We start from the raw sequence: 12,430 nt of genomic DNA on the forward strand, positions 1-12,430 counted from the left end.
CAAGGGATTTATTACAGGGTTGTGATCTCATGCAATAAAATGACTGTTGCCTCTGTGATTAGTGCTGGGCCTGAAGTCACCAAGACAGGCACTTGGGGAGGTAAAATGAACATGACATGGGGGAGGATAATGGTAAACTGGAATCCATGAGGATGAGCTGAAGACTGTTTTGGTCTCTTACAGCCTCCAGTCATCCAGTCACCTAACTCTGATAATTCAGGTGATCTGCAAAAGAAGCTGGTGCCCTTTGTCACAATATTAAACTCCTACCTAGCCCACAAGTTGGAGAAGATGAAAGAGGGAAGCTGGATGGGAGCTGATGGAGGTGTCGCCTGAACCACTGCCCCACATCTACAAGGTGAGTCAGTGACAACATCTGTGAGCTGCAATAGTGTCCCTAATCAACTTTCTACATGGAATACAAAGAATATAGCTGCTTCACCTCTGCCTTCTAAATCTCACACAGAATATCTCTGTGGTCTACACTAACCTTGAACTACAAAGGGAAGGAAGTTCTAGAAAATGTAGTTTCAGTTTAACTAAGTAGACACAGGACAACTCCGCTACAAGTCTTGAGTTCCAGGCCCATAAAACTAGGGTGACCACATAGTTTACTTTTAAAATGGGGCACTTTAGAGAGTGAAACATGATGGGGCAAATGCTACAATCCTCACAACAATCCAGGCCATCTATTTCAGAACATATACTCTAAACCTGCAAATCATCTACTCTAGAGTGGACCTCTCAAAGTATTTCCTCTAAGTGCAGTTTCTGACGCTAGTCAACTTTACTCTTATTTGCTGTAATCATGCTAAGTTGTATTAAAGAGACACATTTCTATGGCAACCAAAATTTTTTCCCTGGCCTTTACAGTCTCCTGCCATGATGGTCTCTCTAATAATGCGCTCTAAATATATTGTTTTCCTATTTTCCTGTTTTCCATTTACTTCCTCTTTTTTCCCCCATGGAATCTTCTCAGTTTAAGTGAGTTTTAAACTTTGGCTTCTTTGTCTTTGCTTTTAAATTGGTATATGGGCTTTGTGTATGTACTAATGGCCTTGTAGTTTAATTTGGGGAGCACCATAATTGCAGGAGTTTGTCTAAACTACATCAATTCATTTGGTGATTAAAAGCCTATTTGTTTTCAAATTCACATTTGAAAGTTTTTCATTACTTTTTGATCTCAGAGGAGCATCCCGCCTAAAATATTTTTCAGAACAGAGATAGAGGATTGGAAATTCCCGGGTTCAGTGGATCTTTTCCTTTGCTAAACAAGATTGTCCTCTCTCTTCAAAATGTTCTCCTTGATGAGTCAATATTCCATCATTCTCAGGAAAATGGGAGAAATTTTAAAAAGGAATTAAAAGCCAGATAGGAAAGCAAAGATTCATGGCTGAATGCTAGAAAATTTATCTCAAATGACTGCTTTATGTTTATAGTGATCATTTAAGAAATATGGATACCTAAAAACTTGGAGGAAAAATCCAAGAAGAGGAGGAAACCAGATCAGGAACAGACTAATGTAAGATAAGCCATGGTCTGAAGTAGAACACAGTTGAATCTGTATTCCATGCATGGGGTCAACACAAACAGGAAAATAACCAAGAAGTGACCTATTCAACAGTATGATTCAAAGACATGTTTGGCATAAGAGGAAGTCATGTCTTTGAATAACATTGAGAAGTAGCCACTTTAAACTGTCACAAATAAATATCATTACTAGCTTTCTTGGGAAGTATAAATTATTGAAATGATAAATATTTCTTAATTAAAAATATAACTTGAAGCAATAGTTTTCCTGCAGACTAGATCTTGGAGTAACTGTTTCTTCTAGGAGTGGTCAGATTTACCAAGTATGTGAAGAAAACCCTTCTGTCCTCTTGACTTCAATGCTTCCACCTGCACAGTGGAGAAGGAACCCCAGAGCTCTGTGTTATCTTGGCAAGATCCCTTTACTTCTCAGTAGTTTCCCAAACTCACAACTCTGCCATCACTCTCTGCCTTGAGCCTAAACAATTAACCCCAGATTTATGGGTTGAATTGTGTCCCCTAAAAGATACGTTAATAAATCCTCACCCCCAGTTGCTCAGAATGTGACCTTATTTGGAAATAGGGTGATTCCAGATGTAATTAGTTAAGATGAGGTCATATTGGAGTAGGGTGGCCCTTAATCCAATATAACTGGTATCCTTGTCAGAAGAGGAGAAAGAGACACACAGGCAGAATACCATGTGATGATGGAGGCAGAGATTGAGGTGCTGTAACTGCAAGTCTGGGAATGCCAAAAGTTCCCAGCAAATCACCAAAAAAATTGAAGAGGCAAAGGAAGATTCTTCCCTACCAGTTTCAGATAAAGGATGGCTCTGCTGACATCTTGATTTTGAACTTCTAGCCTCCAGAAACTTGAGACAATGAATTTCTGTTGTTTTAAGCCACCCAGTCTGTGGTACTTTGTTACTGTAGCCCTAGGCAACTAATATACATGGTATGTGCTTATGTCCTTCATCTCTATTTATGCTTGATACAAGAAACCCACAGGCATACAGTTCAGCATATACCTCTGCATGTTAAATTCTCATATGATTTAAACAGCCTCCTTTTGACTATATCTCATGCCCCTGTCTAAATCTGAAATCTTTTTCTTGTGTCCTGTGGAACATGAGGTCAGACAGCAGAATGAAACCAGACTTTCCTGTAAAGTCAAAGCTTCCTGTACTGACATCTCAAATACATCTGGCACATTCCCTTCTAAGGAATTTTAAACTTGCTGTTATCTTCGTTCAGAATGCTCTTCTCTCAGATAACTGAATGACTCCCTCTTTCAATTCCTTTAGGTCTTTAATTCAATATAACTTTCTCAGAAAGGCCTTTCTAATCTCCTTATGTGAAGTTGCCATCATATGCTTGCTATTCCCTTTCTATTTCTCTTCCCTGATGTATTTTTTTGAAGTATAGTTAATTTACAATATTATATTAGTTTCGGGTGTACAATACAGTGATTCAATATTTTTATAGATTATACTCAATTTAAACTTATAACAAAATAATAGACATATTTCCCTCTGCCGTACAATACATCCTTTTTGCTTATTTATTTTATACATAGTAGTTTGTATCTCTTAATCCCTTACCCTTTTCATCCCTGATGTGTTTTTTACCTTAGCACTTTTCACCATAAAATGTAATTTATAATTTATTTTGTTTGGAAGGAAAAATTCAATAGGGTGTTGTATAAAATTGATATAAACACCTAATAATAACTTAAATGAACTATTAAAAAGTGCTGACCTGAAACAAATAGACTGCAAGATATTTCTCCAACAAAGATGGGTTTATTCAGGATCAGCAGAGAATTGCAGTTTGGGGTCTGCATCTTTGGCAAGCCACATGCAAGTCCCCACACAGTAAGGGAAGGAGAATACTTTTATAGAAGGAGCAAGGAAGTTGGGAAGGCCATAGTAAACAAAGAGTCCATGGCTTTTCATGTTTGAGTCCTTGACAGGAACAAAGAGGAATCTTCCTTCTTCCTTTTGGACTCTGCTATTGTCCCAAGGTGTGAGAGCTTCCTCTTTGATCTCCTGACTCTATTTAATTGAGGTTGCTGTTTATTATTTTTTTTACACTTTTCCCCTTTTTATCAAGATTTTTCTCTGAAAGCATTGCTGATCAAGTCAGGTTTTCCAATTTCAGTGGCTTTTTTGCCCATCTGTGCCAGGAAGTGCCTTTCTTCCTGTAAGTGTACTGTGAGTGTAGGTCTCACATTGGAGGGAAAGTGCACAGATTGAAAACCTATTGGAGTCACATCTGAGTAATGAGGGGTAAGAGGGAGAACTCTCAGGCACTTTTTATCTGAAGCCCATATGTTATCAAGATCATAGACACTGGAGGTCATCTGAAGTTTTACGTCATCATCAAAGGTTTGGTGACAAACTTCCAACAAACCTAATCTGGATATCTTGGGAAAACTTCTCATCCAATGTCATCTGATTCAGTTCTGTGAAATCTTTACTTTCAGGTCACCAGATGATGTGCTGTCCAATCAGGATTTGATGCTTTCTTTACATATGTCATGTGAATCCAAGAGTCTATCTATTCCTTGGAGTTTGGTGACACAAGGGTTGGTTAGCAGTGCCTGAAAGAGACCTCTCCAACTAGGTTGAGGAGACCTCTTCTGGAGGTATCTTTTCCAAAAGATGAAATCTCCAGGTTGCAAGCTTTGATGCTTAAGATCTTTGTGTCTTGAGAGTGCACTGTGAAATGATTGATGTACCAAAATACAGTTATTTTTAATAGAAGCAATTAGGCCTTTGCAATATCAGAGTATCTCTCCTTTTATCAGTTTTGGATCAAAAGAAGCAGAAGCCAAGTGCATTGGGCATCCTGTGACTCTCTCAAAGGGTGAGAGCTTATGAGTTCCAAAAAGGGTAGATCTGAAATGTAGAAGGACCAACAGCAATGATACTGGCCAAGGTATTTGGAGGGCCTGTACAAATTTTGCAAATTGAATCTCAATAATGCTGTTAGTATGTTTGACTAAACCAGAGCATTGAGGGTGATAAGCAAAGTGAATATGTTGTAAAACCAGCATAGTTGTTGAAGTATCTGGCCAGTAAAATGGGTTTCTTGGTCATTATTAAGTTTGAGAGGAGTTTCCTAGGTAGGGATTATCTTTTCTAGAAGGACTTTGGCCAGAGAAAAGGCCTTTCTGCAAGGGGAGGCTTCAGTCTAGTGTGAAGATATGCAGATCATGACTAAAACATATTTATACCCATTAGACAGAGGAAGTTGTATGAAATATATTGACCAGACCTCAAATGATCCATTAGGCAGTTTAAATTGTTTAGGAACAGTACAAACAGGCTTCCTTGCGTTGCACTTTGGGCAAGTGGAACAAGTGAGGTAGGCACTCTTTGCAACCTTGTTACTCTTTCCCACCAATATCGATTCATGAGTGCCATCATTTTGTCAGTGGACCAACAGTGGTGAGGAATGGGCATTTTAGAGTCTCCAGGAGGACTGGTGTTACTGAACCAAACTTGGGTCTGCTTGCCCATGCACAGTAAACTCGATATACTGACACCTGGCTGTGGTGAAGAGAAGTGAAGCATTTATTGCAAGGTCAAGCAAGGAGTATGGGCAGCTAATGCTCAAAAGACCAGAACTCCCCAATGGATTTAAGGGAAGGGTTTTTAAAGACAGGGTGAGTGAGAGTGTTGCAGGGTGCCTGATCAGCTTGTGGACTTTTTTCTGATTGGTTGGTGGTGAGGTAATTAGGAGTGAACATCATCAGCCTTATGGTACCAACTGTTCTGGGTCTGTGTGCTTGTGGTCAGCATGCAGTTAACTTCTTCTACCTGGTTGTGGTTTCAGTATCTGCAGAACAGCTCAAGATATGGCTCAGATATTATATATAGCCTTTGAGAGGAACTAAAGTCCTTGACTTTGTTGCATGGCTAAACTATTATTGTTTTGTCTTGCTTGACTGTTTCCCTTCATTTCTGTGTTTTCTCAGTTCTCTGATTAAATTTACTCTTTGGAACTTGGGCAAGGCCTAGGAGGCTAAAGTTTTTCTACAAACAAGTGACAGGGGACATGGCAGGGTCCTGCTCAGTTACACTGGGTTTTTATTTAGTCCAAAGTGGAACTTTCTCTTGTTATCAAATCAATAATAAGAAGAAATGGGACCGTGGCTTCACAGTCAGCTTCAGTTGAAACTGTCTAATCTCAAATCAGAACAAAGTACCAAATGAGTACTGGCATAGAGAACAAGGCCTTAATGGAAATGTTAAACCTCAACATAAATCCTGAACAATGCCTTGAGAGCTTCAAATGCAAAGAGAGCATGAGCTCAGATGCAGGAGAAAGAAATACCTTCAAACTCCAGGGTCAGTGAGAAAAGCAATGAGCCTATGGGGTCAATTGTGGCTATGGCACCTGTTTACTCACCATCTCCACAGCCTTCAGGGGTTTTCTCTGGTCCTTATATGGGCCACCAAAATGTTGACCTAAAATAAATAAACTGCCAGATATTTCTCCAGCAAAGATGGGCTTATTCAGGATTAGCAGAGAATTGCAATTTGAGATTGGCAACCATGGCAAGCCATGTGCATCTCCCCACATAGCAAGGGAAGGAGAATGCTTTTACAGAGGGAGGAAGAAAGTTGGGAGTGCTATAGTAAACAAAGAGTCCATGGCTTTTCATTGTACAAGTCCTTGACAGGAACTAAGAGAATTGTTCATCCTGCTGAACTCTGTTATCATCCTGAGACATAAGAGCTTCCCCTTCTGGTCTATTTAATTGAGGTTTCTGTCTATTAATTTTTTTAGAAAAGTAATGATTTCTGGAATTAGAAAGAATTGACTAGACAACAGTGCTTCCAAACTGATTTCAAACCTTTTACTATACTGATATGGCTAGATCAGGTAAGTGAAGAGGGATATGTGTAGACAAATAACTTGTTTTCGTCAAAGAATTGACTCTCTTCTGTTATGTTTAGAGAGAGGTTGTAGAAATGTGGAATTCATGGTGGTGTGGTTAGAAGGTAGCTGATATTGATGCCGAAAGCTCAGCTTCTCTGTACACTGGTGCAGAATCGAACCTGAGACAGAGTTTTGGGTGAAATAGAAAAGGATAGCTTTATAACTTTGCCAGACAAAGGGGGACAGAGCAGGCTCCTGCCTTGAAAAACTGTGTCCCAACTTGGAGAGGATAGTGAGAAGTTTTATAGTAATAGTTCAAAGAGGGCATGGTCAGCTCATGGACATTCTTCTGATGCATTGGGGGTGAGGTAAGAAGGAGTCAGCATCATCAGCCTTCAGGTTCCAACTTGTCTGAGGTCTACATGCTTGTGGGCAGCATACTGTTGTTAATCATTAACTTCTCCCACCTGGAGGAGGTCTCAGCATCTGCAAAATAGCTCAAAGACATTGTTGTGTGTATCCTTTCATGGGGAAACAGGACCTTGCCCAAGGCTGCACTATTGTTTCTCTTGACTGTTTGTTTCTCCCTGGTCTCACATCCCCTGCCTTCCCTAATTAGCAACTGCTTGACTCTGCCTGTTGGAACTCAGGGAAGGTCATGGAAGCTGAATGAAGGCTATTTCCTGTAATCAGAGAAACCGGGAACACAGAAAGGCTTTGTGCCTAGGAGCCCCACAGGGCCCTGCTCAGTATCAATAGATGAAACAAATTATTATTGACTGACAGAGTGATATTGGTTGGATGCAGATATTTGGTTACTTACTGCATTATTTTGCCCTTAATGTCATCATCCATAACATTTCTACTTATATGTAAATAAAATAAAAACGCATGTTAACACATTTGGTAGATGTCACAAGTCTAGGAGCGACAGCTAAGGACGTGGCTTACAAAATAAGACCTAAAGTAAAAGTTTCTTTTACTGTAATGATGGGTGATGGTCATAATTACAAATTTAGTCATAGGTTATTAAAATCTGAATTATATAACAAAAGCAGCTGCACAGATTTAATTGTATGGTAGCATCGATTTGTCAATGTCTAGAGATTTATAAGAACTATAAGATGGATATTGGTCCTTAGTAGCAAATATGGGGAGAGAGAAGGTCTTCAGAATATATTTTATAGGCAAAAGAAGAACATAGAAAAGATGGTGAGTGAAGATAAAGAAGTTAGTCAATAGTCAACAAAGAGTAAGTCCTTTTTCAGGAAAGTGTTTCAGATTAGGTGCTGGTGATCAGGAATTGTTGTGAGAGAGCTAGATTTAGAGGAGCTCTCCAAATTACTTGTGGAGTTTGAGGGCATGGGCTATTGTTAGAGCTACTTCTTTTAAAAATATTCTGACATCATCTGATCTGCTAAGTGCTGATGCTGAAAAATGGAGACACTGCATTCCAAAGTGGTGAAGCTAAGGGAGATTGTTATAGGAGAGAGAGAGATGCCTGGAGGCTATAGAAATAGTGAAATTCAACAACTGGCACTACTGATGGCAGAGAGATAAAGGTGGGTAAAGTGCAGTTACTTAGTCATTAGATACACGTTTGGGAGAGGAGAAAGAAAGATTCCAGATGTGTTTTAGATGTAAGTTTACCAGAAACATGGGAGTGAAAAGACCATGTATTTATTTAAAAAAAAAAAAAAAGAATTATTGAACTCTTACTAGTATCAGATACAGGAAATAAATTTATGAAAAAAACAGACTTGTTCATGCTTTTATGAAGCTTACTCGAATGGAAAAAATGGCAAAAAAAAATACAAACACGTGGAAGCTAAACAATATGCTGCTAAACACAAATTGATAAACCTTTAGCCAGACTCATTGATAAAAAAAGGAAGAGGACCCAAATCAATAAAATCAGAAAAGAAAAAGGTGGCATTACAGCTGACACCACAGACATACAAAGAACCGTAAGAGACCACTATAAGCAACTATATGCCAATAAAATGGACAACCTAGAAGAAATGGACAAACTTTTAGAAAGTTACAACCTCCGAAGATTGAACCGGAAAGAAAATTTTAAAAATATGAACAGACCAATTATCAGTACTAAAATTGAATCAGTAATTTAAAATCTCCCAAAAACACAAAAGTCCAGGACCAGATGGCTTCACAGATGAATTCTATCAAAAGTTTAGAGAAGAGTTAATACCTATCCTTCTGAAACTATTCCAAAAAATAGTTGCAGAGGAAGGAACACTTCCAAACTCGTTCTATGAGGCCAACGTTACCCTATACGAAAACCAGACAAAGGTATCACAAAAAAGAAAATTATAGGCCAATATCGCTGATGACCATAGGTACAAAAATCCTTGACAAAATACTAGCAAACCAATTCCAACAATCCATTAAAAGGATCACACACCATGATCAAGTGGGATTTATCCCAGGGTTACAAGGATTTTTCAATATCCACAAATCAATCAGTGTGACATAACCACATTAACAAATTGAAGAATACAAACCATATGACCATCCCAGTAGATGAAGAAAAAGCTTTTGATAAAATTCAACATCCATTTATGATACAAACTCTCCAGAAAGCAGGCATAGAGGAAACATACCTCAACATAATGAATGCCATATATGACAAACACACAGCTAACATCATACTCAACAGTGAAAAGCTGAAAGCATTTTCTCTAAGATCTGGAACAAGACAAGGATGCCCACTTTCACCACTTTTATTCAACATTGTTTTGGAAGTCCTAGTCACAGCAATCAGAGAAAAAAAAGAAATAAAAGGAGTCCAAATTGAGAAAAAAGAAATAAAAGTGTCACTGTTTGCAGATGACATGATACTATACATAGAAACATAGTTTTCTGCTACCAGAAAGCTACTAGAGCTCATCAATGAATTCTGTAAAGTTGCAGGGTACGAAATTAATACACAGAAATCTGTTGCATTTCTATACACTAACAACAAAATATCAGAAAGAGAAATTTAAAAAACAATCCCATTTACCATTACATCAAAATGAATAAAATACCTAGGAATAAACCTACCTAAGGAGGCAAAATACCTCTACTCCAAAAACTATAAGATGCCGATGAAAGAAATCAAAGATGACACAAACAGATGGAGAAATATACCATGTTCTTGGATTGGAAGAATCAATATTGTCAAAATGACTATACTACCCAAGGCAATCTACAGATACAGTGCAATCCCTATCAAATTCCCAATGGCATTTTTCACAGAAGTAGAAGAAAAAAATTTTTAATTTGTATGTAGACACAAAAGACCCCAAATAGCCAACGCAATCTTGAGAAGAAAAACAGAGCTGGAGGAATCAGGCTCCTTGACTTCAGACTATACTTCAAAGCTACAGTAATCAAAACAGTATGGTATTGACACAAAACAGACATGTAGATCAATGGGACAGCCACACAATTTCCCACACACTTACCTTTGCATAGTAGTTACCAGCACTGACTTTAGTGTCAGAACAAGGCTACTAGCTGTGACATCCTAAACAGAATATTTAACAGTTAGGTACTTCAATACCCACTGGTGTAAAATAGCATAATGTTAATAATGCCTACCTTACTGGTTTGTTGTGAGAATCAATGTGATAATGCACGGATAATGCACTAGACTCATACATGATACTCACATGTCTTTGTTTAAACACACAGCTGTTTTCATTTTCACTCTTTTACTTTTTTAATGTTATATTCTGGGGGAATGTGCTAAGCCCAATTTCCTGGGCAACAGGATTATAGCATCTTTGAAAAGTTCTGAGTTGCAGATCACTCATGCTTCCTTTCTTATCCTCTCTAACATGTTGCTTTTGTGTATTCAGTCACACCCCTGTTACGTCATATCCTCCTCCAGGTTTTGGCCACGAATGTACCTCTCAGCAGGCTCTATTTTGTATCGTGGAGAGACGCAGAATTCTCTCTATTTTCCTTGTTTCAGAACTAACAGCACTGAGCTCCAGGATCTCTATGGTACCTGAGGAAAGAAATCCTTTCATTAAACTATAGAACTTTTTGTCAGTCTTTTGTGTGCTTGTTCTCAAGAGAAAACACAGACACCAACAGGCTTCTTCTGGAACAAGAAACATATATTCTGTGCCCTAGTCCAACACCCAAACGACATCACAGCTCCCCAAAGTTCCCCAACCTTGGGTAAAGACGTACTGGATCTTCATTTCCCCGTTCGTTCCCCACAATACCCTTTCTCCCACCCCAAGACGGTGCCTGCAGCCATTTTCCCCAAGCCGCTCCTCATCTTCCTTGGAACTTTCTTCAGGGATCAACGAATCTCACCTGGTACCTTCAACCACTTACCAGGGTCCACCTGCCCTCTCTTCAAGAGTGAAAAATTCTGCAGACATTTGCACGAATCAAGGGAAAGCAGGCTGGTTTGCCTATTTTTGTGCTTCCTGGAGATCCATGTCTGGTCTCTGCTTAGGCTGCATGGTTGGTGCTGCTGCACTGAGCCCAGAAGACTGGAGCCGGGGCAGGAGGGTATATTTAACACTCACCGTCCCTTCCTCCCATGGGCTTGTTAACACACAGTCTCTCCTGGCTCCGGGGAAATTCTGTGTACTGCCAATACTGTGTCCCGGAGACCTGGACAGGGAAGCTGAATCTCCACCCACCTACCTATTCCTCTTTCTACGTGGACATGTTTAACTATACGTGTGGATAGGGTGTAGCCCTTTTTTCTTACTACCATATGCAAGGTAATGCAGCACCAAATTACTCAAAAACCAGGATGAGAACCCTAAGTCAGTTAATAAGGTAATTAATACATTCATTTATTCATTCATTATAAAAAATCACATCCTGCTTTTATTGAGCTCTTTTTATGTACAGGGCACTGTGCTATACATTCTTTGGAGTAAAACTATGTAGATCATGGTTTCTGCCCTTTAGGAACTTCTAGTATTCTAATTAAAATTAGAAGTATACACTGTAATGAGCGTAGCATGTGACATGGGCCAAAAGAGAGGTGCAAAGTGCTCTAGGAACACCAATGAGAGAGAAATGGTTTCTAACATAAGAATCTAGAAAAGGTTTCATCAAAGAGGTGTCATTCCAGACTCATGGCAGGAAGGTAGCGTGAAAATAGCGTGATGGGAAATAATTTTGGTCCAGTAATCAGAAGATCTGGTTTTTAATCTAGGTTCCATCCTTCTGAAGACATTTAACCTTCAAAAATTGTCTTTATTCCTCAGTTTTTTATCTCATAAAACATGGTAATAATAATTCCGTTGTCACATCATATTATTAATATTAGTTTCAAAAGTAATATGTATAGGAAAACAGTTCTAAAACTGTCTTGTGATAAGTATACAAATGTAAAATATTACCTGTGTTGGAATATGAACCACAGCCATGATTTGATCAGAAGAAATGATGTGAGAGGGCTTTCAGTGTAGAGAGACTAGCACAAGAAAGAATGCAGCGTAATGACAGCAGAAGGTAAGACAGGTGACTAGAGTCCTCTGCCTTGGACTCCAGGAAGCACTCAGTCATTTGACGAGCATTTGTGGAGTATGTACTATGAGCTGAGAATAGTGCGAAATGACAATCCCTTTTGTCTGTCAGGTTATCCACAAGAGAGTGGTGAGCCTACAGTATCTCTGCTCTTAATCGTGCCTCAGTAACCATAAAATCGAGAATCAAGTGCTAGAAGTTTTGCAAGAGCAAAGGACCAAGAGATATACTTGTGTCTCTGTGAGTAGCCAAAGGTGGATGAAGGGAGTGAAACAGCGGCCTGAAAAAGTGAGAAATTCTAGAGAGATTTTAGATTCAAGAGAGGTCAACTCCTAAAGATCCTAGAGGATAACTTCCAGGCAGTATCTGTCTATTGTAACCTGTTATTTAAGGGAATGCTAGTGATTTGTTGTAAATAGGATGTAAAATTTGTTCCAAAATACTCTTCTTTAGTCCTGCCTGAGAAGACCTCAAATGAAACTGTGATGTATCAACCCTTCCT

General features: G+C 38.9%; 2 protein-coding genes across 3 annotated transcripts in view; both read left to right on the forward strand.

Moving 5' to 3' along the window:
- Window positions 1-242: 242 nt before the first annotated feature.
- Window positions 243-12,430, forward strand: part of ZNF215 (zinc finger protein 215) — a gene marked incomplete at its 3' end in the record, with an annotated part of 111,457 nt that continues 99,269 nt past the window's right edge. The window contains exon 1 of one of the 2 annotated variants that reach the window (XM_082476342.1): window positions 243-358. The remainder of the gene's footprint in view (window positions 359-12,430) is intronic. The other variant, XM_082476339.1, reaches the window with a different exon arrangement.
- LOC309667678 (olfactory receptor 10A4-like) overlaps window positions 243-12,430 on the forward strand; it is a gene marked incomplete at its 3' end in the record, with an annotated part of 55,558 nt that continues 43,370 nt past the window's right edge. The window contains 1 exon segment of the mRNA XM_082476410.1: window positions 243-358.

The sequence above is a fragment of the Balaenoptera physalus genome (genome assembly GCF_965194825.1).
Source record: "Balaenoptera physalus genome assembly, chromosome: 10".
In the NCBI taxonomy this organism is placed as follows: Eukaryota; Metazoa; Chordata; class Mammalia; order Artiodactyla; family Balaenopteridae; genus Balaenoptera; species Balaenoptera physalus.